This window comes from Triturus cristatus, chromosome 1_1, assembly GCF_964204655.1.
Source record: "Triturus cristatus chromosome 1_1, aTriCri1.1, whole genome shotgun sequence".
In the NCBI taxonomy this organism is placed as follows: Eukaryota; Metazoa; Chordata; class Amphibia; order Caudata; family Salamandridae; genus Triturus; species Triturus cristatus.
The window spans coordinates 116,646,970-116,671,713 of NC_140579.1; positions in this window are offsets into that span (position 1 = coordinate 116,646,970).

The following is a 24,744-nucleotide window of genomic DNA, read 5'->3' on the forward strand; positions in this document are numbered from 1 at the left end:
TGTGTTCTGCAGCTCCACCTGTTCATTGGTGTTCGATTACTCCTCCAACTGGTCATTCGTGGTCTAACACCTTCATCTGTCCGTTGGTGTTCTACGACTCCACCTGTTCACTGGTGTTCCGAGACTTCACCTGGTGATTGTTGGTCTAACACCTTTACCTGTCCATTTTTGTTCTACGACTCCACCTGTTCATTGGTGTTCTATGATTTCTCCACCTGGTCATTGATAGTCTAACACCTTTACCTATTCATTGGTGTTCTGCAGCTCCGCCTGTTCATTGGTGTTCGATTACTTCTCCACCTGGTCATTGGAAGTCTAACGCCTTAACCTGTCCATTGGTGTTTTTCAACTCCACCTGTTCACTGGTGTTCCACAACTTCAACTGGTGATTGTTGGTCTAACACCTTTACCTGTCCTTTTTTGTTCTACGGCTCTACCTCTTCATTGGTGTTCTATGACTTCTCCACCTTGTCATTGGTGGTCTAATGCCTTCACCTCTCCCTTGGTGTTTTGCAGCTCCACCTGTTCATTGGTGTGAAATGACTTGTCCACCTGGTCATTGGTGGACTAATGCCTTCACCTGTCCATTGGTGTTCTACAACTCCACCTGTTCACTGGTGTTCCACGACTTCACCTGGTGAATGTTGGTCTAACACCTTTACCTGTCCATTTTTGGTCTACGGCTCCGCCTGTTCATTGGTGTTCTATGACTTCTCCACCTGGTCATTGGTGGTCTGACACCTTCACCTTGTCATTGGTGTTCTACAACTCCACCTGTTCACTTGTGGTCCACGACTTCACCTGGTGATTGTTTGTCTAACAACGTTTCCTGTCTACTGGGGTTCTATGACACCAACTGTCCATCTTTGTTCTATGGTGCCACCTCTTCATTGGCGTTCTATGACTTCTCCACCTGGTCATTGGTGGTCTAATGCCTTCACCTGTCCATTGGTGTTTTGCAGCTCCACCTGTTCATTGGTGTTCAATGACTTCTCCACCTGGTCATTGGTGGTCTAATGCCTTCCTCTGTCCATTGCTATTCTACAGCTCCACCTGTTTATTGGTGTTCGATGACTTCTCCACCTGGTCATTGGTGGTCTAACACCGTCACCTATTCTTTGCTGTTCTACTGCTCCATCTGCTCATTGTTGTTTCACAACTTCGCCTGGTCATTTGTGGTCTAACAGTTTTACCTATTCATTGGTATTGTACTGCTCCACCGGTTCATTGGTGCTCCATGACTCCTCCTGTTCATTGGTGCTCTACGAATCCACCTGGTCATTGGTGGTCTAACACCTTTACCTGTCTACTGGGGTTCTATTACTCCAACTGTTCATTGGTGTTCCACGACTCCTTCACCAGTTCCTTAGAATGGTGATCAATATTTAAGCCCCTGTGGTCAGTACTGAATTGCTGATTGTAGGGGTTCTGGTAACACAAGTAATGGGTGGTGGCATGGTTTATGATGATTACAGGTGGAACTATGAATTTTACCTGAACAATATGGAATTACCATGGGAAACAATAATGTTGGCTCTAATTAGCCCAGTAAGCCTCGTTTTTCCTCATAATCCAATCTGGCAATTTGCTTTTTTCAGCAACTGAAAACTCTGGGTAAATAAAACATATCTGTATGTTTTCTGTAGCTCTCATGATGTATGCCTAATGTGTTCACAGGGAAGCATTTGACACGTTAATGCTCAGTAAAAACTGCAGGATAAGCAAACATTTGTTAATTGATTAAAGCTTCATACCCAGTAGCAACTAGTAACTGTGAAAAACAGAGATTTATTTATACTTCATGAGCAGTAACATCTGACGTAAGGAAAATTAACATTTTTAGATTGATTTGGTAACCAGAATATATTTGGTTTGTTGAATGCAGCAACTATTGATGAATGAGAAAATGAAGGTAGGTTCTGGAAAATAGGTATGCTTTTAACAGGTCTTAACATTTCAGATCTGTGTCTTAAACCTGGGCGATCCTACTATTTATTCAACAAACGCACATCTGCTCTGACATCTCAAGAATGAATGAATCATATCGGATGTCACTAATCTCCCTGAGGATTTAAAAAACCAAGAACAAATTTACCTATGTGTTCATTCAAAGAATGAATTCCGTCTTGTGCAATTTCCCCAAATCACACACAAGCACATTAAAGATGTATGCAGGGATTCTAGGGCACAAAAGATTGCTCAGGCAAAATACTCTTGTAGCACGGAATCCAAATATGGAGACATGACTACCTCTCCTTAGGGAATTGGCACGTGAACCCAGGACCCTTCAAATTCAATACTGGCCTATCTTTCATGATTGTGCTGCGTGGCTCCGCAAATGCATGTAAGCAACTGGGTGAGTTTGTATGCTTTCGTCATGGAGCACAACGTTGTTTTAAAAGGGACTTCACATAGAGAGATATTGTCTTGCTAATGTTGATCTTCACTATTGTGGAATTAGAGATAGAGAAATCAGAACACTCCTACCTCCTCTATTTATTTCCTTCTCCTTTATATTTCCAAAGTTGAGTGACGTGAATCTGTTCTTTGGGGGAATTTCTGGTGACTGGCAAGTCCAAGACCTTTCTTTTAGCCTCCATAGTAGGGTGGGGGAGTCAACATTTGGAGCCCAAATGGTATTGGCTGGATTTTTATGACTCTGTGTTACTCTTGTAACACGGCGTTCTGGCCAAACTCCCCAATCGCCGCATGGTGAAATTTTTTCTTGCATTCATATTCAGAATGGAAAGTTGATGAGTGAAATTTAGCATCCCCTAGCATGATTTCCGGTCACTAGAAGGACATCAGGCGATGTTTCTCTAACGCAGAATTCCGTGGAGTCAAATTCTGCGAGTTCTGCCCACCCCTACTCCAAAGTAATTGGCTGTTTAATTCATACAAAAAATGTACCTGTGTAGCCCACATTTTAAATAGATACTGCTAGTAAATTTATGGAACCTTTCACAAAATTTTATATGTTTCAGGTACATTGTTTCTGAGATCTAGTTATCTTGGATTCGGGTGCTTCTAAATAACTTTAGTTATTGGCATACTCAATCACTTTGTAAGTTCCCTAAAACATGGGCACAAGTGATCTTAGGATTCTTTGCAGTGATAGTGTGTTGCAGTATTTTGAATACCATGTCTTTGTGTGGCAAATCTATCAGTTTGGCTGAAAAGCAAATCCTGCTATGGCACATGATACTGAATCCGAAGTGAGAAGAATTATATTACATAATCTATTGATGATGACAATTATTGGGCAGCACTCAAGGTGTGAAAGTAAGGGATTTAAGACTATATGTTTGTATGTATTTAGGAGGACTTGGGTTGTTTGAGATGATATGTCCATAGGCTCAAATTGAAGAAAGTAGTATCTATTGTGATCAGAAAAATTAGGTGAATTCCCATATCAGTGAGGGAGGCCTTTTATAAGGAGGGGAATGATAGGAGTGTGGAATAACATTTATAAATCAATTAGAGACAACTGAATGGCTGGCACCAGCAGTTGTTACTTGTAAAGCATGAGGAATTATAAGGTTATGTATTGTTCAAAGAGATTTGCATAGATGTGACATATTAGGAAGATATTTTCTGCCCAACATTAGTTAGATAGTGATACTGTTGGATACGATAATGCTGCTCACAACTCGTGATATAGCAGCAGGTTGGTGACACATCTATTACTCCAAATGGACCCTTCCATCATTTGATGATGCTGTTTGACACGGTATAAGTGTTGTCAGTGTTCTTTAGAATGAAGTAGTGTGCTGGGTAACCTGTCTGATGTCCAAATTTTCTAAAAAGATATATTATTGAATGAGAAAACTTGCGGATATTTCAAATATAAACTGCCCTAAATCTCCTGAAAATCGACCAAAGTATAAGTGAAAATTGTTTTCTATTTTCCTAAGAAGGCAAATCAAAAGTGATAGCAAATCCGCTGTGCTGCTATTGCATGATAGATTTTCTTTAACTGTCTTACCACAATGGGGTTTCACCATCAAGGCAAGAGATACTTTGGGAAGAATCTTGCCAGTCCAGCAACAACTTCTAAAGTTGGTGGACAGACTGCAAATTTGTTGGTGAGGCAAAGAGGCAGTTAATTCCCTGCTCCAGATGTATGGCATATTGACCAGTAATTTAAAAATGGCCTTCATAATATTTTCTATAAGCCCAAACAAGAAAGTTTACTGACATCTCTCAAATCTTTTGTTTGGCAGGCACCAAATAATTTACAATAGTCTTCAACATCTTGCTCTACGTCCATACCTGGTGTTGGATACTAGTGCAGACACTAGAGGATCAGCCACTATACTACTCCACTCTGTCAATTTTCGACAAATGTTCAAATTAATTCAATATTAGTATAACCTCGATAAACAGAGTATATCGTGATTTAAATTCGTTTGTTGTATAATATAACCTCATTCACACATAAAAAATCAGGTCAGGATGTCATTCCATTAAAAAAAAAAAAAATGTATTCTTATTATTATTCCAAAATTGTCATTGTTCCAAAAAAATCACAATTTATTCAGCAATTTCAAACCAATATCTATTAGGGTTCAGCTGGAATGTGAGATTGCTGCATAGCCAAGTCTTCAACTTACAGATCCATGTCTCTTATTACGTTACTTTCTGTTCCTTATGTATGTTTAAAAAGTGTAAGATAATTTTAAGTGACCAGTTCTTAACTCACTCAAAGAGATCCAAGAAGAACCTTTTTCATACTATCCCAATTGCTCACTCAAATTTCACCAAACTCTTATCACCTTCCCCCAAAGCCTTAAAAACCTGTAACAAATGTTTCCATCAATGGTAAAAAAAAGTAGAGAGTGAGTGAATGGTTGAAGAAGTCGAAAACTCCATGAGGGGTCCACCTGCCCACTGCCATTTTACCCAGTCTCCTGACCTAATGAAGGAATGAGTGTGCTACAGGATACTGATTGCAGCCCACAGACCTTCACACAGCGGTGGACCGCAATGGGGATCATACACATGCTGCTTTCAAGTGTCACATGGGAGTGCCAGGGAGGGAAGATAGGTGCTGCTCAGTATAAGGACTAGCAGTGTTTTGAAAATTCTGACAATTACTTAGTAACAAGGGTCAGCTTCATTGTCCGAGCAGTTCTGAGGAGAGCCCAAAGTGTGCTTTGAATTTGTGGGCTGGGCTCAAATAAAATGGGCATTTTATAAGCAAATGTATTTTCCTAAAATGCCATAATTTGCCCCATTTTTACAAAGATCTTTCTTAAGGGAGGACCCCATTAAATACCCTGAAGTGGTCACGCTGATTCTTTGATGCAATTTGGGGGTTCATGGAATAAGCAGGTGGAAGATGGATAGGTGGTTAGATGTAGTGGGTTAATGAGTGAATAAGTGAGTGAATGGATGGGTCTGTGGCTGAAGAGAGTTCTTGAGCTGTTGATTGGATTCATGGAGAGGGAGAAATGAATGGGTGTGTGCAATCCAATAGAATCTAAGCCTGAGGTGCAACAACAACCACAGACTTCAGCCGCGTATGCAGATCTCCATAATTCCTTTTCCATAAGCCCTTCAAGGGTTCGTCTCTAATCTACTGATCTGTCAGAGGCTCTAGAAGGAGGCTGAGCATAGTGACAAAAATCAGAACAAATCAACTTGGTACTTGGTGACTTGAGCATTTGCAGAGTCTGCTCTCTGTGTCAACGATAGTCACTTTCACCTAGAGGTTAAGCTAATTTTGTCTCTTCTCAAGTTCCAACTCACCCCTCATCCCATCTTCTGTCTGGTGCCAAGAGATCTCTATGAATCTAATGTACTGATATTCACAAGTGGAGAAGGTGGGTAATTTTCTCTTTCTCCTATAGAAACAGCTACCTATATTCCATGGTGCCGTCAGAAGCGTGTGATATTGGTGGCACATCAGTGTGGTGGTATGTCAGTGTTTTATGCAACAACTGCAGTACATCTGTCAAAAATATTCATTTAGCACAGCATTGATAAATATGTGCTTAATTTTATAAACTATAAAAGTAGATATTGAAAAACGATAGATTCTAGAAATCTCAATGCTTAATTGGGCACATTTAGCCTTTGACGGGTTAACTGCTGGGTCCATCAAGACCCCATTTCACCCCTCCCACTCACTTGCGGCCACGATGGGGACCGTGTAAACTAACCCGGTCATGGAAAATCTGTACCGGGAAGTCTGTTGATGACATCTCAAGTGACATCATTGATGACTTCACTTATGACTTGACTAATAACTTCACTGGTGACATCAGCTAATGAATGTGAGAGTGTGCTACATGTTTGACCCAATTTCCTCACACTTCTCCAGTTCTGACAGACGCAACCCTTTTCAACATGCAGGTCCAAGAGCATGGCTCTAAAATCTGTGAAATCACCCACATTTAGTAGATAGCAAAATTTATTGGTGGTATTCAGGTGTGTAGCAAACAAAATAAAATGGCTGTGTAGACATTAACACTTAATGAGATGTGCTTGTTAGATAGCCCATCTGACGGAATTGTATGCCAATAAGTCTCATCTATGCATTAGCCACCAATAAATAAACTAATGTAAATGCCAGCATTTGTCACATGGTGCTGGGCTAATCTGCCCCCGGAGCCGGGGATTGAACCGTGAACCCTGTGTTCCAGAGTCAGGAACCCTGGCTGCTGCACCACACCTCTTCCACGATAAGGCAAGCAGAGCTAGGTTCTATACACTACCCTAAGAACTTTGTAAAAATACCTGACACATTTTCCGCAGATCGGTGTACACTATTAGAAAAACAGTTTTAGTGCAGGGGGCACGAGTTTTGGGGGCGGCTCTCCCACCCCTCTGTTACATGCAGCAGCCAGGTGGCAAATGCAGGGGCCACCATTGGCAGCACAACGGCTAGCTATACCACTGGAGATAATAACATACTATCTATCCTACAAGCCTTTCTCAGACTAAAAATACTGTTTCTAGTTCTTCAGATAAAGTAGTTATGCAGCCTGAATGCACTGAGTGGAGAAGTAAGGAGCACATTAACGTAACACTAGCAGTCCATGGCGAGGGCGCAACTTATAGTTATCTAAGGTTAAAAGTTATAGTTACTTGAGAGAAATGGTGAATTTGACCCTGTTTGAAAATGTGAACCTAACTTTAAGATCTCTGTAACCTTTGTTTTTTTCAGTGATTCCTAAGGTTTCTTTTTAATGTAAAGTAATATTTATTGATCAAACATTAATTCAACTCCCCACATGAGCCAACCCCATGCCTCAGCTAACCCGGGAGGGGTCCTGTAGCCCCCCTCCCCGTGCTGATTTGCCCCCGGACACCCCATCCTCCGGAGTCTGCCAAGTTTTTTTATGGGAGGAAGTTACATAGCCCACTCCCCCGGCCGTAGCTGGCCCCGGGGACCACATCCCCCAGGGTCCCATCGCTTTATGCATGCAGCTCCCTTCCTGGGTCAATATTGGACCAGAGACCCTATCATGAGGATTATATCATTATTAATTTTATCCCAATTGGCCGGGGGACCACATCTTCCAATGCCTGGCAACATTATAAAGGGTGAGGGGAATGCAGCCCTGCAGCCCCCTTACTGGGCGAATACTGACCCTGGAGACCCCTTCCCCCGGAGTCCACCCAATGATTAATGGGGAACGGGGGACAAGGCCCCTCTCCCTGGGCTGATTCCAACCCTGGGGACCCCATCCCCTGGGACATGGCCAAGAATTAATGGGGGAGGGAGGCCAAGCTCCCCACCTCCCTGAGACAATTTTGGCTCCAGGGAATGCATCCTCGGGCTTGGCCAATAGAGGGAACCCACTTCACCCATTATTCACCAGCTGTGAATGGGTGAAGTGCCTGCCTGCTGGGAGTAGACTTAGTGTTTGCTCTCACTTGGCGGGAGGTTTCGAAATTGCTCTCGCCAAGTGAAAGCAAACACAGGTTTCCCTGCCCACAACAGTGTGGGCAGGAAAACCACTTTGTCCTGGGATGGGCACTTTTGTAACGAAAGATGTGCTGTCATAAGTAGGTAGTCTAGGAGCCAGAGATATAGTCAAGAAGATTTATTGTTCATGTAAGATGGTACAGGGTGTCCCATCGGGAGCAGCATCCGGCTGCTCAGCCCCACTCAATCTAACTGATCACTCATTCAAAGCATGCACACACACCAAACATTCTATAACATCACACGCATGCAGGCTGAGCAGCCAGGACTAATGAAGCATAGGATATAACATATCTGCTTCCTTTAGAAACAAGAAAGCAACAAGAAGTAAAGTGAAGAAAATAATCACATTTCGTTTCTTGGAAATTAAATCAAGGTAGGTCACAAAAATCATATTAGATAAGTAAATGCATTCTTAGTTCACAATATTAATCAAAATAGCATTCTAGGATATTAAGAGCAACAAGATCAAATAAAATGATAAGAGATAAATAATTCCTCTCTAGTTCACATAAGAACTTATAGCATAAATAAATGTGTTCTTCATATAGAATGGTAATGAAACATATAAGGTCACATTAAAAAAAATTGCACATGTTTCAGGTAGGGTGCAATCAAAACAGATTGCAAATGTTTCAGGGAAAATGCAATCACAACACTTACCCAGTACACCCTGAAGAACACCACAACACACCTATCTCCCCCTGCCAAAGAACATGAAAAGAAAAAAAAATACACATGTTCCAGTATGGATGTAATAACACACAATAAATGATGTGCGAGGGAGAACAAAAATGTAATGCATGCCGAACATTACAGTTTAAATAGCTAGTGCACTACCAACGTAACCTTGACGTGCGAGGTAAAAGATAAAAATAATGCACATGACAACTACAACACTAATTCTTGAGTACTCTGCCAACACAACCCTGATGTGCGAAGCAAAGCACCTTCCTAACACAACCCTGACGTGTGAGGGACATTCCCAATGCAACCTTGACATGCGAGGGAGACTGCCAACGCAACCTTGACGTGCGAGGCAAAACACATTCCCAACACAACCCTGACGTGTGAAGGACACTCCCAACGCAACCATGATGTGCGAGGGACACTGCAAACGCAACCTTGTTGTGCGAGGCAAAACACATTCCCAACACAACCCTGACGTGTGAAGGACAATACCAACGCAACCATGACGTGCGAGGGACACTGCCAACGCAACCTTGACGTGCGAGGCAAAACACAATACCAACACAGCCCTGACGTGTGAAGGACACTCCCAACGCAACCATGACATGCGAGGGACACTTTGAGTGGGGGTCAGGGTGAAACCCTGGCCTGCGTGCAGCACAGCGTGAGGACACGAAGGTCTCTGTAAATTTAAATCTGGTTAATCACAGTGTTACCAATTCCTTAATGGTAGTAGAAATGAAAATGGTACATTTTAAATTGAAACAACCATTTGTTCATTGTTCGAATCGTATATTCTTTTTACTCCGATATAAATCAAAAGTATGTTGTACTTCACATATTTTGTATGACCAGTTACAATAGTTCATCAAAATACAATCTCATACAAAATAAAAATGACTCCCAATGCATTTCGGGTTTGGAAAAACCCTTCGGGTTTGGAAAAACCCTTCTTCAGGGGAAGTATGAGTTCTATGAATCACTCTAATGTTTATACAGGTGTCCTTGAAATCATCTTCCAGATCTACAAACAGTCAGAAAAAACGCGTAAATGTTCGAGAAAAGAATCGTTTGAGGTTTCACAAGTTCAATGATTAGGATTTGCACACAAATAGACCCGTCAGCCAAACCCAACGAGTGCTCAACAGAAAAGACGTGTTTTCTTGAGAAAAAAAGTAATAGCATTGTGAAGTTTTTTAAACTAAGTGGTCTTGATGTGAGGAAATAGTCCTTGATGTATTAACAACCGTGAAAAACACCGTGTGTCGAGAAGAATATCAATCTAGGTAACTAATATTCCGATTTATATTTACCGGTTGTTGCAGAATTAGAAGCTCAGCTTCCTGATAAAAATCTGTGAATAAACTGTGATTTAACGTGTGGAAATTACCACTAAACTGAAGTTAACAGTCATTACAAACCCAAATGAAATCTCTAGGGATGTTCTCTTACCGGTACTGAATAACGGATGAAATATCTGTAGCCGGGTGGGCGAACTTTAACTGGGCGCCTTACGTGCTAAAGGGATACAAAACGTATGTCTTAATCTTAATTCTATGTCTGAATCAAAATGCAAGAAACTTCGAGTTGCAAGAGCAACCCGCGTCTCACCTGTGTCCATGTTCGGAAGTCTCTGCAGTTTCCGAGTGAAACTCTCAGTGAATCACGTGAGTAACGTAGTGGGTAGCCCCTGGGAGGAGTGTTTAATGACTTGTGCACCGGGTATGGAAATAGAAAGCGGACTCGTTTAGTGTAAGAGGGATGTTGTGGGTTGCCCCGTTCTAAATGCTGAAATGCCTCTTGGGTGAATGAGATGAAAAAATGATGAATAATAGATAAAGTTAAAAAGCAGAAAAATTAGTAATAAAGAACATGGTAAAGGAAAAGAGGTGAGGAATATTGCGTGCAAATCCTTTACAAATGCATAAATTCATAATACAAAAAAGTTTGCGTTGAGGATACTATATTTTTAGACAAAACATAACATTTCGTAATGATCATTAAGACCTCCTGGGATCACAGTACCCAGGAACTTGATCCAATGTGTCTCTCTACATGCTAAGACAGTGTTGGTGTCAATATGGGTAGAAGTGTGAATGCGTTCAAGAATCGTGAACCTAAGTTGAGGAATTGTGTGTTTTGCTTGAACCCAATGTGCTGCTAAAGAGGAACTGAAGTTCTTGTTGCGAATTCTACTCTTGTGTTCTGTTATTCTAGTTTTAATTTTGCGACTGGTTCTGCCAACATATACCAGTCCACAGGGGCATTTAATGGCATAAATTACCTCTTCCGTATTGCAATCAGAGGTATGATGTAAAGGAATTTTTTGACCTGTTCTGGGATGTGTAAAACTGTTGCCTGTGATTACATTGCCACATTTGCCGCAGTTGTAACATTTTTTCATGCCTGAAAATTGTGAAGTTCTTGTTTGTGGTCTTGTTTTGAGAAGCTCCCTCAGGTTTTTGGAGCGTGTATGGGCAAATATGGGTGGTTCCTGAAATAGTCCAGAAAAATCTACTTCTGATTCAATAATATCCCAGCGTTTGAGGATAATAGATTTGATTTGGTTTGCTTGGGCTGAAAATTTAAGTACAAACACTTCCCATTTGGCTGGATTCCTTATGGTTGTGGACAATAAGTCCTCTCGTTTTTTTGAAGTGACTTTCCGTTCTGCTTCCTTGAGTATGTCATCTGGATAACCACGTTCTTTGTATTTTGCTAACTGGTTTTTTATGTCTGTTCCACATTGTTGTGCGTCAGAGGTTATTCTTTTGACTCTAATGAGTTGAGATATAGGCAGATGTTTTTTTAAAGAATATGGATGTCCAATTTGGAAATGTAGGGTATTATTTACATCAGTGGTTTTCCGGTATACAGTTGTTGCCAAACCTTTCTCTGATTCGTGAATTTCGATATCAAGGAAATTAATCCTTGTGTATTGGATTTCCTGAGTGAATTGAATTCTAGGATTGCAAAGGTTCAGTGCGGCTATACTTTGTTCCAGAAGATTCTTTGAACCTTTCCATACTACTAGTATATCGTCAATGTAACGAAGAAAGATGACTGCGTTAGTGCGCCAAATAGGATTTTCCAGTATGTATCGGTGTTCAAAGTAAGCCATGAATGTGTTCGCATATGATGGGGCTCCGGGAAAGCCCATTGATGTACCTGTGATCTGTAAATAATATTTCTCTTGCCATGAAAAGTAACTGTGGTATAATGAAAAATGTAGTAGTTCTAAAAGAAAAATGTATTTGTGTTTTGACATTGAGGATTGTAGTAGTCTCCATTCCACCGCTTCAAGTCCCTCGTTGTGAGCAATGGATGTGTAGAGTGCAACCACGTCTATGGTGCACAGCCAGTGGTCCTCTTCAAAAAGATGTTTAACAGCCTCTAGTTTCAGTAAGCAGTCTGTTGTGTCTTTGATGTATGTTTCCCAGGATTGTACCAAGGGTTGAAAATGGTAATCTAGGTAGCATCCGATTGTTTCGTGAATGGATCCACAACCTGCGACTATGGGTCTGAAAGGTGGATTTAGTCTGTTCTTATGAATCTTTGGTAGCATGTATATGTGTGGGACTTTAGGTGTTGTGTTGAAGAGAAATTTTCGCGTGTTTTCATCAATGTGACCGTTGTCAACTCCCTGTTGTAGAATGTTTCCTAGTAGTTTCAGAAATCCAATGGTGGGATCTTGTTCCATCTCGATATATGTATCCGTGTTCTTTACGTGTTCATTAACACTAGTCACGTAATAGTCTGTATCCAGGACCACTAAGGCTCCTCCTTTGTCAGCCGGAAGAAAAGTTAAGGTCTTATCTTTTCTTAAAATGTTTAAGATCTGTAATTCTTTACGAGATAAGTTAGGATGTCGTCGTCTGGTATATCTGATGTCTTCCAAGTCTTTTTTTACCAGGGTCTCGAAGGTGTCTAAAGATTTGTGAGAGAGTGGAGACATAAACTTGCTTTTGGGTCGAAAAGGTTGTATGTTTAAGTTACTTTCTTCATTGGAAGTATTAATTGAGAAGAACCATCTTAACCTTAATTTCCGCATAAATTTAAACAAAGATATCTCAGTTTCAAATTGGTTAGAGGTGTATGTGGGGACAAACGTGATGCCTTTGTTTAGAACATGCGGTTCTTCTTTGTTTAATAGCTTATGCGAAATGTTCACAACTAGGGTATGGTTTTCTTGGTTGTCCTTTGGGGCCTGCCTGTCTCGGGGAGTTTTTTAGATTTTTCCCCGGCGGTTGCATTGTCTTTGGTTCCGATGTTTTTGTCCGGAGGTGATTTGGACGCTTGACCTTCCGCTAAAAAAGACGGTTTGGAGGTGGAAGTAGAGGCTGCTTCTTCATTGGTGCCGCTGGATGGAATGTATGAACTTACTGTCGGTCGTTGGAGAGATAGATCCTGTTCTGTGACTAAACTTTCTTCTGTAGAAGTGTTTCCAGGTTTTTTGTATGAACGTTTTTGGGCGTAAGCTTCAGCCCATGAATACACCTCATCCAGTTTATAATCAATAGTGTCTCTCTTGAACTTTCTGGTTTTTCGTTCATGTACTTCTCGCGCATGTGTGTCAAGTTTTCTATTGATGTCTTCTAGAGTTTTGTCCCAGTCTTCTTGTTCCATTTTTTGTGTAATTTTATCTTTGAGATTATTGATTTCATTCTCCAGGTCTTGTAAAATGATTGATATCTCTTCGACAATTAACAGGATCAAGTCTAGGGAGCATTTATTTAAAATCACATACCATCTTGACATGAAAGACTTGTTGTATTTCAACAACATGGGTTTCAGCGCGATCCTTAAGCCTCTTGGAATTCTTTTAACTTTGTGGTATTCTATGAGTGTGGTGGCGTGGAGACGTTGGTTGATTTCTTTTCTCATCAAATATTCCAGTTGTCTTAATTGTTGTATAGTAGTTCCAGAAGAAGAACTAAAGGTGCGTGTCTCTTTAATCAAAGAATAAATGGATGCGGCTTCTTCCGTGGAATATGCCTTTGTTTCTGCTTGGTTGGTGGTTAGATCTGATATGTCTTTCCAAGACATGATGATGTGGGTGCTGGGTCACTAAGAGGCTCAAAAATGTGATCAGTAACGGGGTTGAGGTGAACCTGCACACCTTATTTTTTCTGCAGTAAAGATTAAAGTGTGAGCTATGTTGGAATTCTAGTTTAGCGTGCATGCACGTGTGGGATGTGAGTCTGCATCCCGGGGTAATATGTACTTTGAGTGGGGGTCAGGGTGAAACCCTGGCCTGCGTGCAGCACAGCATGAGGACACGAAGGTCTCTGTAAATTTAAATCTGGTAAATCACAGTGTTACCAATTCCTTAATGGTAGTAGAAATAAAAATGGTACATTTTAAATTGAAACAACCATTTGTTCATTGTTCGAATCGTATATTCTTTTTACTCCAATATAAATCAAAAGTATGTTATACTTCACATATTTTGTATGACCAGTTACAATATTTCATCAAAATACAATGTCATACAAAATAAAAATGACTCCCAATGCATTTCGGGTTTGGAAAAACCCTTCTTCAGGGGAAGTATGAGTTCTATGAATCACTCTAATGTTTATACAGGTGTCCTTGAAATCATCTTCCAGATCTACAAACAGTCAGAAAAAACTCGTAAATGTTCGAGAAAAGAATCGTTTGAGGTTTCACAAGTTCAATGATTAGGATTTGCACACAAATAGACCCGTCAGCCAAACCCAACGAGTGCTCAACAGAAAAGACGTGTTTTCTTGAGAAAAAAAGTAATAGCATTGTGAAGTTTTTTAAACTAAGTGGTCTTGATGTGAGGAAATAGTCCTTGATGTATTAACAACCGTGAAAAACACCATGTGTCGAGAAGAATATCAATCTAGGTAACTAATATTCCGATCTATATTTACCGGTTGTTGCAGAATTCGGAGCTCAGCTTCCTGATAAAAATCTGTGAATAAACTGTGATTTAACGTGTGGAAATTACCACTAAACTGAAGTTAACGGTCATTACAAACCCAAATGAAATCTCTAGGGATGTTCTCTTACCGGTACTGAATAACGGGTGAAATATCTGTAGCTGGGTGGGCGAACTTTAACTGGGCGCCTTACGTGCTAAAGGGATACAAAACGTATGTCTTAACATTAATTCTATGTCTGAATCAAAATGCAAGAAACTTCGAGTTGCAAGAGCAACCCGCGTCTCACCTGTGTCCGTGTTCGGAAGTCTCTGCAGTTTCCGAGTGAAACTCTCAGTGAATCACGTGAGTAACGTGGTGTGTAGCCCCTGGGAGGAGTGTTTAATGACTCGTGCACCGGTTATGGAAAGCGGACTCGTTTAGTGTAAGAGGGATGCTGTGGGTTGCCCCGTTCTAAATGCTGAAATGCCTCTTGGGTGAATGAGATGAAAAAATGATGAATAATAGATAAAGTTTAAAGCAGAAAAATTAGTACTAAAGAACATGGTAAAGGAAAAGAGGTGAGGAATATTGCGTGCAAATCCTTTACAAATGCATAAATTCATAATACAAAAAAGTTTGCGTTGAGGATACTATGTTTTTAGACAAAACATAACATTTCGTAATGATCATTAAGACCTCCTGGGATCACAGTACCCAGGAACTTGATCCAATGTGTCTCTCTACATGCTAAGACAGTGTTGGTGTCAATATGGGTAGAAGTGTGAATGCGTTCAAGAATCGTGAACCTAAGTTGAGGAATTGTGTGTTTCGCTTGCACCCAATGTGCTGCTAAAGAGGAACTGAAGTTCTTGTTGCGAATTCTACTCTTGTGTTCTGTTATTCTAGTTTTAATTTTGCGACTGGTTCTGCCAACATATACCAGTCCACAGGGGCATTTAATGGCATAAATTACCCCTTCCGTATTGCAATCAGATGTATGATGTAAAGGAATTTTTTGACACTGCCAACGCAACCTTGACGTGTGAGGCAAAACACATTACCAACACAACCCTGACATGTGAAGGACACTCCCAACGCAACCATGACGCGCGAGGGACACTGCCAACACAGCCTTGACGTGCGAGGCAAAACACATTCCCAACGCAACCCTGACGTGTGAGGGAAAAGCAAAAATAAATACTGCACGGGGGACACTTAGACATGGACAAGGTACTTAACACAAACAGAAATCACTGTGCACCTGGAAATGTAATATGTACTAATACTTTAAAAAATATGCACTTATCCAACAGTGCAACCACACCCACACTGAAGATTCACTTATAAACTGAACACAACTAAATACCAGAAAATTCACCGAACGACATAAAACAATACACATGCCAACCACACCCACTATTTCAGACACACATCACCACCACAGCAGACAACAACCTATAAGAAATGGTAAACAATCAATACACTGAAACCTTAGTGACGCACATATAGGCTTACACTAGAAATACAATAATGCACATAAACAGTAGCTACCAATAACAGTCATGTGATTTGTGATCAATCTCTCACCCGAAACCACTGCTAAAGTAACACCAGAATAAATTCACCTTCGACTTTGGCTAATAGCTTTTGCCTAAGTTCCCCTCTGTACTATGTGCTTAAGTTCATACCCCACACCTTGGTTGATGTATGGTTGAAGTACAACTTAAACTCCACTCACAGTTGAACAGTTCCAGAAAGTCACAGTGCAGGTAAAAATCATTATCCTTTTCTCCTTAAAATAACAGTCTTCAGCAACCTTTTACTAGGGGTCACTTCACCTAGACTGCCCTTAGCAAAGAATACGGCATCACGGCTAAACAAAATATAGTCATTTGGAAACATCCGGATGAACAGTGATGGCGCGTGTTGGGTACCTGCTGAAGCGCTCAATCCTCAATTCTCCTGGATCTTCAATGCGCTTGACCCCCAGTCAAAGTTCTTAACGCAGTCGTGACTTGTTGGTGGGGAAAAAAACGTGTCGGACACAAACTGCGTTGCTAAGCAACCACGTCTTGATCACCCTACATGGCTTCTATAATCAACGTGGAGTGTCAGAGGAACGCAACAGCGTCACAACCAGATTTCGCCCACAATGCACTTCCAGTACTCCTGCTCTGACGTATAGGCATATCAGGTAACTGCAACAATGGCTTCCAGAATGGTCACATCGTACGTTACGGCAGAATCCTGTAGCTGCGACGTTGCTGTCAACGGACCCGCGAGTGCATTCTTCAAATCTTTAAAGGTACACAACTGTCACAACTGTCTTTCGCTCGTGGGCTTACTTTAGCAAAATGTTATGTATACCGACTTCATCACGTTCTACTGACTACCCAGCTCCCCTCCTCGGCTGCGCTGCCGAATAACCAAGTTGCCATCTGTACACTGCATGCATCAAAAGGGCCATATAGTAAATGCAGTCACGAGCTGAGGGACCAAACAGTCTAACTTCCAGGTCCGAAAAACCGCACAATCCAAGCAGACTCTCCAGTGTTAAAAATTGCAGAAAGTAATTACCGCGAGTTGTGGATAAATTAGTCAAAGCAGATCAAAGCACTCAAAAACACCCCCCAATTCCAGGCCGTGGGATGGTCATTATAACAAAAACTGTGAGATCTTTAGAAATGAATGTTGTAAATGCAGACAACAACACGCTGCATACACGCCTTCATCTGACCTTCCAGTTGGGTGCTCTGACTTCAAGCTCGTAATATTAAATGCCCCATTAGTCTAAATCTGTAAGCTGTTAGTAAGCTGCAGGTTTCAAGCATCAGGTGATACTACAAATCTTCAGATCTTCAATTATGTAGACCAAGGCGTTGCACAGGCTTAATGTTTTGAGGCTTCTTTTCGGACTCTGGCCATCTTCTTTTAGTTCCTTGTGTAATTTCTTGGCTCTTCAACGGCCCGCATAGCGTGAACTTCAAGTAGCAATGGCCAGACAGGATCAAATGTTGAAAACATTCAAATTAGGCAGTCTGTAAGCAGGCAGGTTCCAAATCGCTCAAGCCACATAATGTCCATCGCCAAACACATACCTCTGTGGACTGTCTGTTGGAAAAGACACCGGTGGGGCATCCCAGGCATTGGTAAGTTTCATTCTTCGTGGTTACTGCTCTCTTCTTGGTTACTTTTCTCTTCAAACACGCGTGGTTCTCGTTTCCAGTTGTCGCCACTTTTGTAACGGAAGATGTGCTGTCATAAGTAGGTAGTCCAGGAACGAGAGATATAGTCAAGAAGATTTATTGTTCATGTAAGATGGTACAGGGTGTCCCACCGGGAGCAGCATCCTGCTGCTCAGCCCCACTCAATCTAACTGATCACTCATTCAAAGCCAGTACTAATGAAGCATAGGATATAACAGGCACCATTAGATCATACCAGTGGTTGGCACTGGGTGATGGGATGACCAAGGTCAAAAATGGCTCTGGGACGGTGGCTTTGCGGTCCCCTTCCCATTTGTTTGGACAGCTGGACCCTGGGGGTTGAGGTCCCCAGTGCGAAAATGGCCTGGGGCAGGGGTGACGTGCCCCCTTACCCTGCATTGTTCCGCCAGGCTGAGGGGGTGACGGTCCCCAGGACGACATCGTCTCTGGAGTGGAGCTGCGTGTATGTCTTCCAATATTAGAAAAGGCTGGGTATAGGGGGGATGTGGTCCCTGGGGAGGAAACTGACCCAGGGGGTGGGCTGCGTAGTCTCCCTCCCCTTGTATATATCAGTCTTGCACAGAGAGTGGCAGTCCCGGGACCAATGGCGGCCCAGGGAGAAGGTCACATGCTCCCCCTCCCCAATTAAAAAAAATAAACAATTCCCCAGGAACTTCCCCTACCCAAGGGGCAAATAACAACAAGCACAGGAAACTGTGCTTGTTGTTTTTTTTCCTGCAGATCGTCTGTGAATTAACAGAATTTTTAATAAAAAATAAAAGAAAGGTTTTGGCCCCCGGCAGGATACTTGTGGGACCCCGCCACCACGCCTAGGGAGTCAATGCAATCCTACACTGCCCCATATAAACAAAAAAACTGTTTCTTCCTGGGTCACGGCCGATCCTGTGTACACTAGTTTTGAAAATGTGATGAAGATTTGTGAAATGGGGGCAAAGTTATTAGCAAAACAAATATATGTGTTGGGCAGAGCGGAGGTGTGTGGTGGGTGCGTGGAATGAGAGGCGGTGGTTCAGGTATGCAGGTCTGGCGTCGTGGAGGGCTTGGTAGGTGTGTGTGAGGAGCTTGAAGGTGATTCTTTTGTTGACTTTGAGCCAGTGGGTTTCTTGCAGGTGTTCTGAGATGTGGCTGCGGTGGGGGTGGTGAGGACCAATTTTGCTGCTGCGTTCTGCACCTTCTGAAGTTTTCTTAGGAGTTTCTGAGTGGTGCCTGCGTGGGGGGTGTTACATTAGTTGAAAATGCTTTTTTAAAAGTAACATTTAAACTTTTTTTTAAAACACAGAAAAATCATCAATTATAGTTCTTTCTAGTAACTTTACCTCGCCCCCTCGCCATGCACACTGTTGTCATCAGTGGTCTCATTTCAGTTGTCATCAGTGATGTTATCAATGATGTTATAGGACAGGTCATGAGTTTTGTAATATATGAGTCATAATTAGGACTGGGAGAAATTTGAATTATGCCATTATGTCATTTCAGTAATAATGCATTTCTCTGGGGAAAAATCCTACCGCAGGTGCCCAGGAAAAGTAAACAGAGCGAGTGGCTGCTACTACTGCTGTCCTCGCCCTGTAGCATTTAATGCTATTTTCTTAGTGCAAAATGCATCCGCGGGCCCATTTTGGATGCAAGGTTGTATTTGGCACTAACAAAATAGCACTAAATGCTGGATTACGATTCTCACCACAATTACTCAATATCATAATTATGAGTAATCTCGTGGTAATTAGGGGTAATTGTGCTAGAGAGAATTACCCCAGCTACGCCCAGCCCTAGACATAAGTAGTGCAAGGCTAGTGGCCTCAACCTAGACTTTTGCATATACACTCTTGCTACTCTAATGACTTGTGCTTGTTTCCTTTAGGTAACACCCATATCCAAAAGCTGGTTTGTAGTGATGAGTCCACAATGCAACTTACGATGAATACCTGAAGCATTATGGAAAATGTTTATGACATTCTACAATCCATTGGACAATTATTTTTGAGAATTATATATACATGCAAGGCAATATTCAGTCACTGAAAGTGAATGCATACAGGGGTAGATGTGGGCCAGTCTTTTGATCTCTACTTTTCACCGTAGTTAGAGGCAGCATCATTTGAGTGACATTTGAACAGCCCAATGGTGAAAGAGTGTTTTTTGAGAATCTTGTATAGATGCATGTAGATTTTTAGTGATATTTTTTTGTAAACATGAGGTCGACAGGACAGCTGAACATGTCTTCGGGCCAGACCTAAAAATAGACCGCCTACCATAAGTAATATAAAAATAGCAGCATGATAGTAAAGAGGAAATACTATGTGTTAACCTACTGTATGTCTGACATTTCCAACGAGCACTGCCCAAATAGGGCAAATCAAAAGCAAATAATGGTTGAAGGGGCTGACCCAAAGCAACCTATGGTTGAAGGGGCTTGACTCAAAGCAACCAATGGTAGAAGGGAGCTGACCCAGGGCAACCAATGGTGAAAAAGGGTTGACCCAAAGCAACCAATGGCTGAAGGGAATGACCCAAAGCAACATATGGTTTAAGGGGGCTGACCCAAAGCAACCTATGGTTGTAGGGGGCTGACCCAAAGCAACCACTGGTTGAAGGGGGGCTGATTAAAAGCAACCAATGGTTGAATGGAGCTGACTCGAAACACCTCTCCATTTATTCATGGCATTATGGCATGGCAACCAGCGGCAGCTTTCACTACACCTAACACTAGGAGGTCCCTTTGTAAAGTCCCTTTAAAATAGTCCAAACTAATCTCATTGGTAGCTTGGAAGTTTGTGTACCTGGACAGAACCTGCTGCAGAACTAGTGCCCCTGCTGGCCTGCCATGGTATTACTGATGTCCCATACCAGTGCCAAGGGAAGGAGGTGCATCTTCTGAGGGACAGGAGTTACAGCATGTCCCCCTGTGGTATATAGGCATCCTCACCACTCAGGGTGCCCCACCTGACGCTCTGTCATATATAGTTCAGAGATGGCTTTTTAGGGACCCCCGGATGTTCTCTGCTGCTGCCCATTCATTCTGTTCATGGCCCCGCTGAAGTCTCAGAACCATGCCCGGGCGCAGGAAGGTTGGGTGAAACTGGCCTCCTGCTGCCTGCCACCCATGCCCAAAGCCAGGAGTGGGATTCACCGTTGGCATCACATGCATCTGAAGTCTAACCCAGACCCAGACACTGATCCTTGGCTGAAGGTGGCAACCTTGTGCGGTCCGCTGATCCCATGCTGCACCCTTTAATCCCTTTAATCCCATTATATTCTAGTTTCGCATCGCACGTGCTCATCGTCGGCACTAAAGAGTACATTCTGTCTTGTGGTTTTGTAAATTGCTGATTTGTGGGAGGCTGTCAAACGCCTCAGGACTAGAAGGGAATCCACCCTGTAGCAGCTTCTGCTGCAGAGAGACCCTACAGGAGGTGACAGGAGCCTCTGGAAACAGCCAGCCTGTTTGTTGGTCTCACCTGTGAGGAAACTTAGAGTTGAATGAATGACTCTCAAGAGGATGGTAACTTTAAGGTGAGGTGCATATATGTTGTTTTCAAAAGATTCCTTTCAACAGACCATCAGCTGAGGATCAGACTATGGGCAGGCTGAAGCCACGCTGACCTTAAAGTGTGTGTGTGTGGGGTTAAATGTCTGTGTGTGAATGAATGGACAACTGTGTTGTGAGTGTGAAAGAGAGTGCCTGTGTTTGACTGTTTATGAGTGTGTGTGGCGTTTATGTATAAGCATGTACAGTGTGTGAGTGGGGGGGGCGCACATGTTGGCATAAACAGCCCACTCTGTGTGCCTGTGTGTCTCTGAGAGACATTGTGACACTTGCTTCTGGTGCTTCCACCTTTCATCTCTCCTATGAGAGCTGTGTGTGTGACAGCCACAATGACAACATGTAGGAGTGTACCAGCTACCACTCTATTTTAATCTACTACTAACAGGTCCAGCTGGAATGCCAGGTTCAGACTCAGTGAGTGCACTGGAGCATGGTATAATGTGTTGGCATTGCCTGAGTGTGTGCACGCTGCTTGTTACTGACTCATGCTGGGGTAGCTGATGAAAGTCACCTAAAGACACATAATAAAATGCACAAAGCTCTGTGTGTAGTTCACGCAGGACAAGGCGGCCTCAGACTCCTGTAGAAGCACCTGACAGGCTGTTCTACCAGAGAACAACAGGACGCTGTGGGGGCAGAACCCTCTCAAAGGAAAAATGAGTTAAAGAAATACAATCCCCCCATCCCAACAAAAATCTCCTACACAGAAATAAGAGAGAGCACACACATGAAGTGATGAAATGGGACACTCCAGCTTCACAACAAGCATTAGTGCCTGAAAATGGTCAAAGGGAGTTTGGAACTTGAAAGTCTACCAACCCACACTTCTAACTAACTAGTTTAATATTTGTAACACACACAGAGGGGAATATTTACTAAGTTGCTGCCCTAAGTTGCGTGAGAGAGAGAGAACATATTTACAAAGATGTGGAGTGTTTCTGCCTTCTCCGTGAGCTGGCCCAGTGTGCGCTGCTTAGCGCCAACGCAGGCCCCCTTGCACCATAGGGATGATTAACAGAGTATCCGCAGCGTACATGGACTCTTTTACTTAATTATAACCTTCTTATTAGATTATTAGATTTGTATGGTACTGTAATGCATGAAGTATGTAATTTTCACCATGTGTATGTAATATATTTAAATTATATGGCAGAGGCTGTATAACCAAAAAGGTATCTCAGTAGGTTTACAATGCTCTGCATTAATACTCACTGCTTCAGACCGACCACTTTGCTTCATGGTTATGTGCTTTAGTGGGTAGGGAGAGTGCTGAGTTTCATTCTTCACATGTCTACAGAAAGATAACTTTTGTTCTGCAGTGATTACATTCTCAAGAGTTTAGTGTGCTTCTAACGTGGGAAAGTAGGATCTGCTTCTTATGGTTACCCCCACTTATTGCTTGATGTTACACTGTTTTTGACTAGTCTGACTGGGACCCTGCTAATCAGGACCCCAGTCTTGCTGCTTTCTCCCTAAATTGTTATGTTATGTACTTAGGTACGCTCCAGATTGGATACTGGAGTACCCTTGCCAGTTCCTAGTATATGGTACACATGTACCCAGGGCATAGGTACCTCAGAGGCCTCCATTGGCTGAAGCATGTATTATGGCACACATGAGATGCCATGCAAAATTGAACTACAGGTCTGCCATACACCACAAAAGTGAACTACAGTGGTGCATACACCACTTACTTAAGATATTGATTTACTATAGCTAAGGGTCAATGCACTTAAAACCTAAAAGTCAACCCTATAGCAGGCCTTAACAATCCTGAAGGCAGAGTGCTTGGTTCTAAGTAAGAGGGTGCCACTGCATGAGCAGAACACCCCTGCAGCCTACGGAGTCCATTCTCCCGGGTTGTCAGTGAGACATCCATTTACGACATATAGAGTGGCATTATGCGACTGCGTGATGACCAACTCTAAAAATGGCTGAAACATACCCTATTATGTTTGGTGTCAAACATGTTGGAATCATACACCCACACCGGTACCCAGTGTGAGAGATATGATTCCACCCCTCAGAAGCAAGCTTTGTCGAATCCCTGGTGTACCCGGTACCAGTCTTCTAGTCCCGGGCAGCACAAACTGGTTGCTGCCGACCAGAGACACATTTGTGCCTACCTGTTGCTGACCCAGGCTTGAGCAGGGGAAGGCAGAACAATAGGCATCCTGTCACAGGGAGATGTGACCACCTCTCAGACAGGATTTAGCATATTAGGGCTGGGTGGGTGCGCTTGCTAGCAACTGAAAGTCTGCAACTAGGGCACATTTGGTGTCCCTGTGCATAGTCCAGTTCAAACCAGTCCTGGGAGCCGTTGGCTCCTGCTCTGGCCTGAAACTGGAAAAAGTAACCTCCCTACTGTCCAGACCCTCCCCTGGAAGGGTCCCCTGAATCTTTCCAACCCTCTTCAAGTGGGCACAAAAGGACTTACCTGGCTGTAGGACCTTAGATTCAATGTGGACAAGATTCTGAACCAGAAACCGCTGAACTTTGACTGTTGGGACACTCTGGACTTCAGTGGACTTTGTTTGGGCCCGACTTCATCTCTCTCAGTATGAAGCATTGTCTCTGCCTGTGCACCATACAGGATCCATGCAGGACCTGTGGAGCATCAGGGACAACCAAGATATCTCCCTTCGCAGGCACTGCAACAATGCTGTCCGTTCTGCTGGCCATGAGCTCCTACAGACTTTGAAGTTTCCGGCAATACAGGAGGTAGGTTTTACGTCCCTCAAGGTCAAAGCTTCTCTCTCATAAAGTTGGAGGTCAGAATCCCTTGTGGGGGATGCAATACCCAAACCCATGTGCACCGCGTACATTTGCAAGTGCATATGCTTGTTGGCGTATTCCAAACAAGTGCATTGGGCTCTGAGTAGCCCCAACCTCTGGCACTATTTCCTACCAAGAGCTCTGGCCTCCTCGCACCGAGTGCTCCGTGGGCTGCTGATTGGTGAAATCGCTTGAGGTCCTCTTGCGACTCATGTGCCTCCGGCCTGTGAGTCCACATGAGGGTCAACTTTGCTTTCTTGGGCTTCCCTGGTTGCTCCAGGCTTGCCTTGACTCTCCTTGCTGTGGTGAGTCTCCTGGACCTTGCTGGTCTGAACCGTATCCATCCTTGACATGCTGCATGTGTTGCCAAGGCTTGTTGGTGCTCCAGCCGACACTGACCCCCTCAGTACTCAACATCCTTTGTGGGACAGCTAGTATCCTGGTCATCCTCGACGTCTCCTGGTCCCCGTAGCTGCAGAGTCAAGAACTCCATCAACGCACCTGAGGCACCCGACATCAGTGAGCATTCGTCTACCGAGCCCCTGGTCACTCCTGACTGACCCAGACCCTCTGCTTTCAGGAACTCTTTGACAGGAATCCACCTTTGGGTTCCAACGGACACTTTTCTTCTTTCCAGGCAGCAGTCCTCCATTGGGTTTGACAGCGGTTTCTCTATGC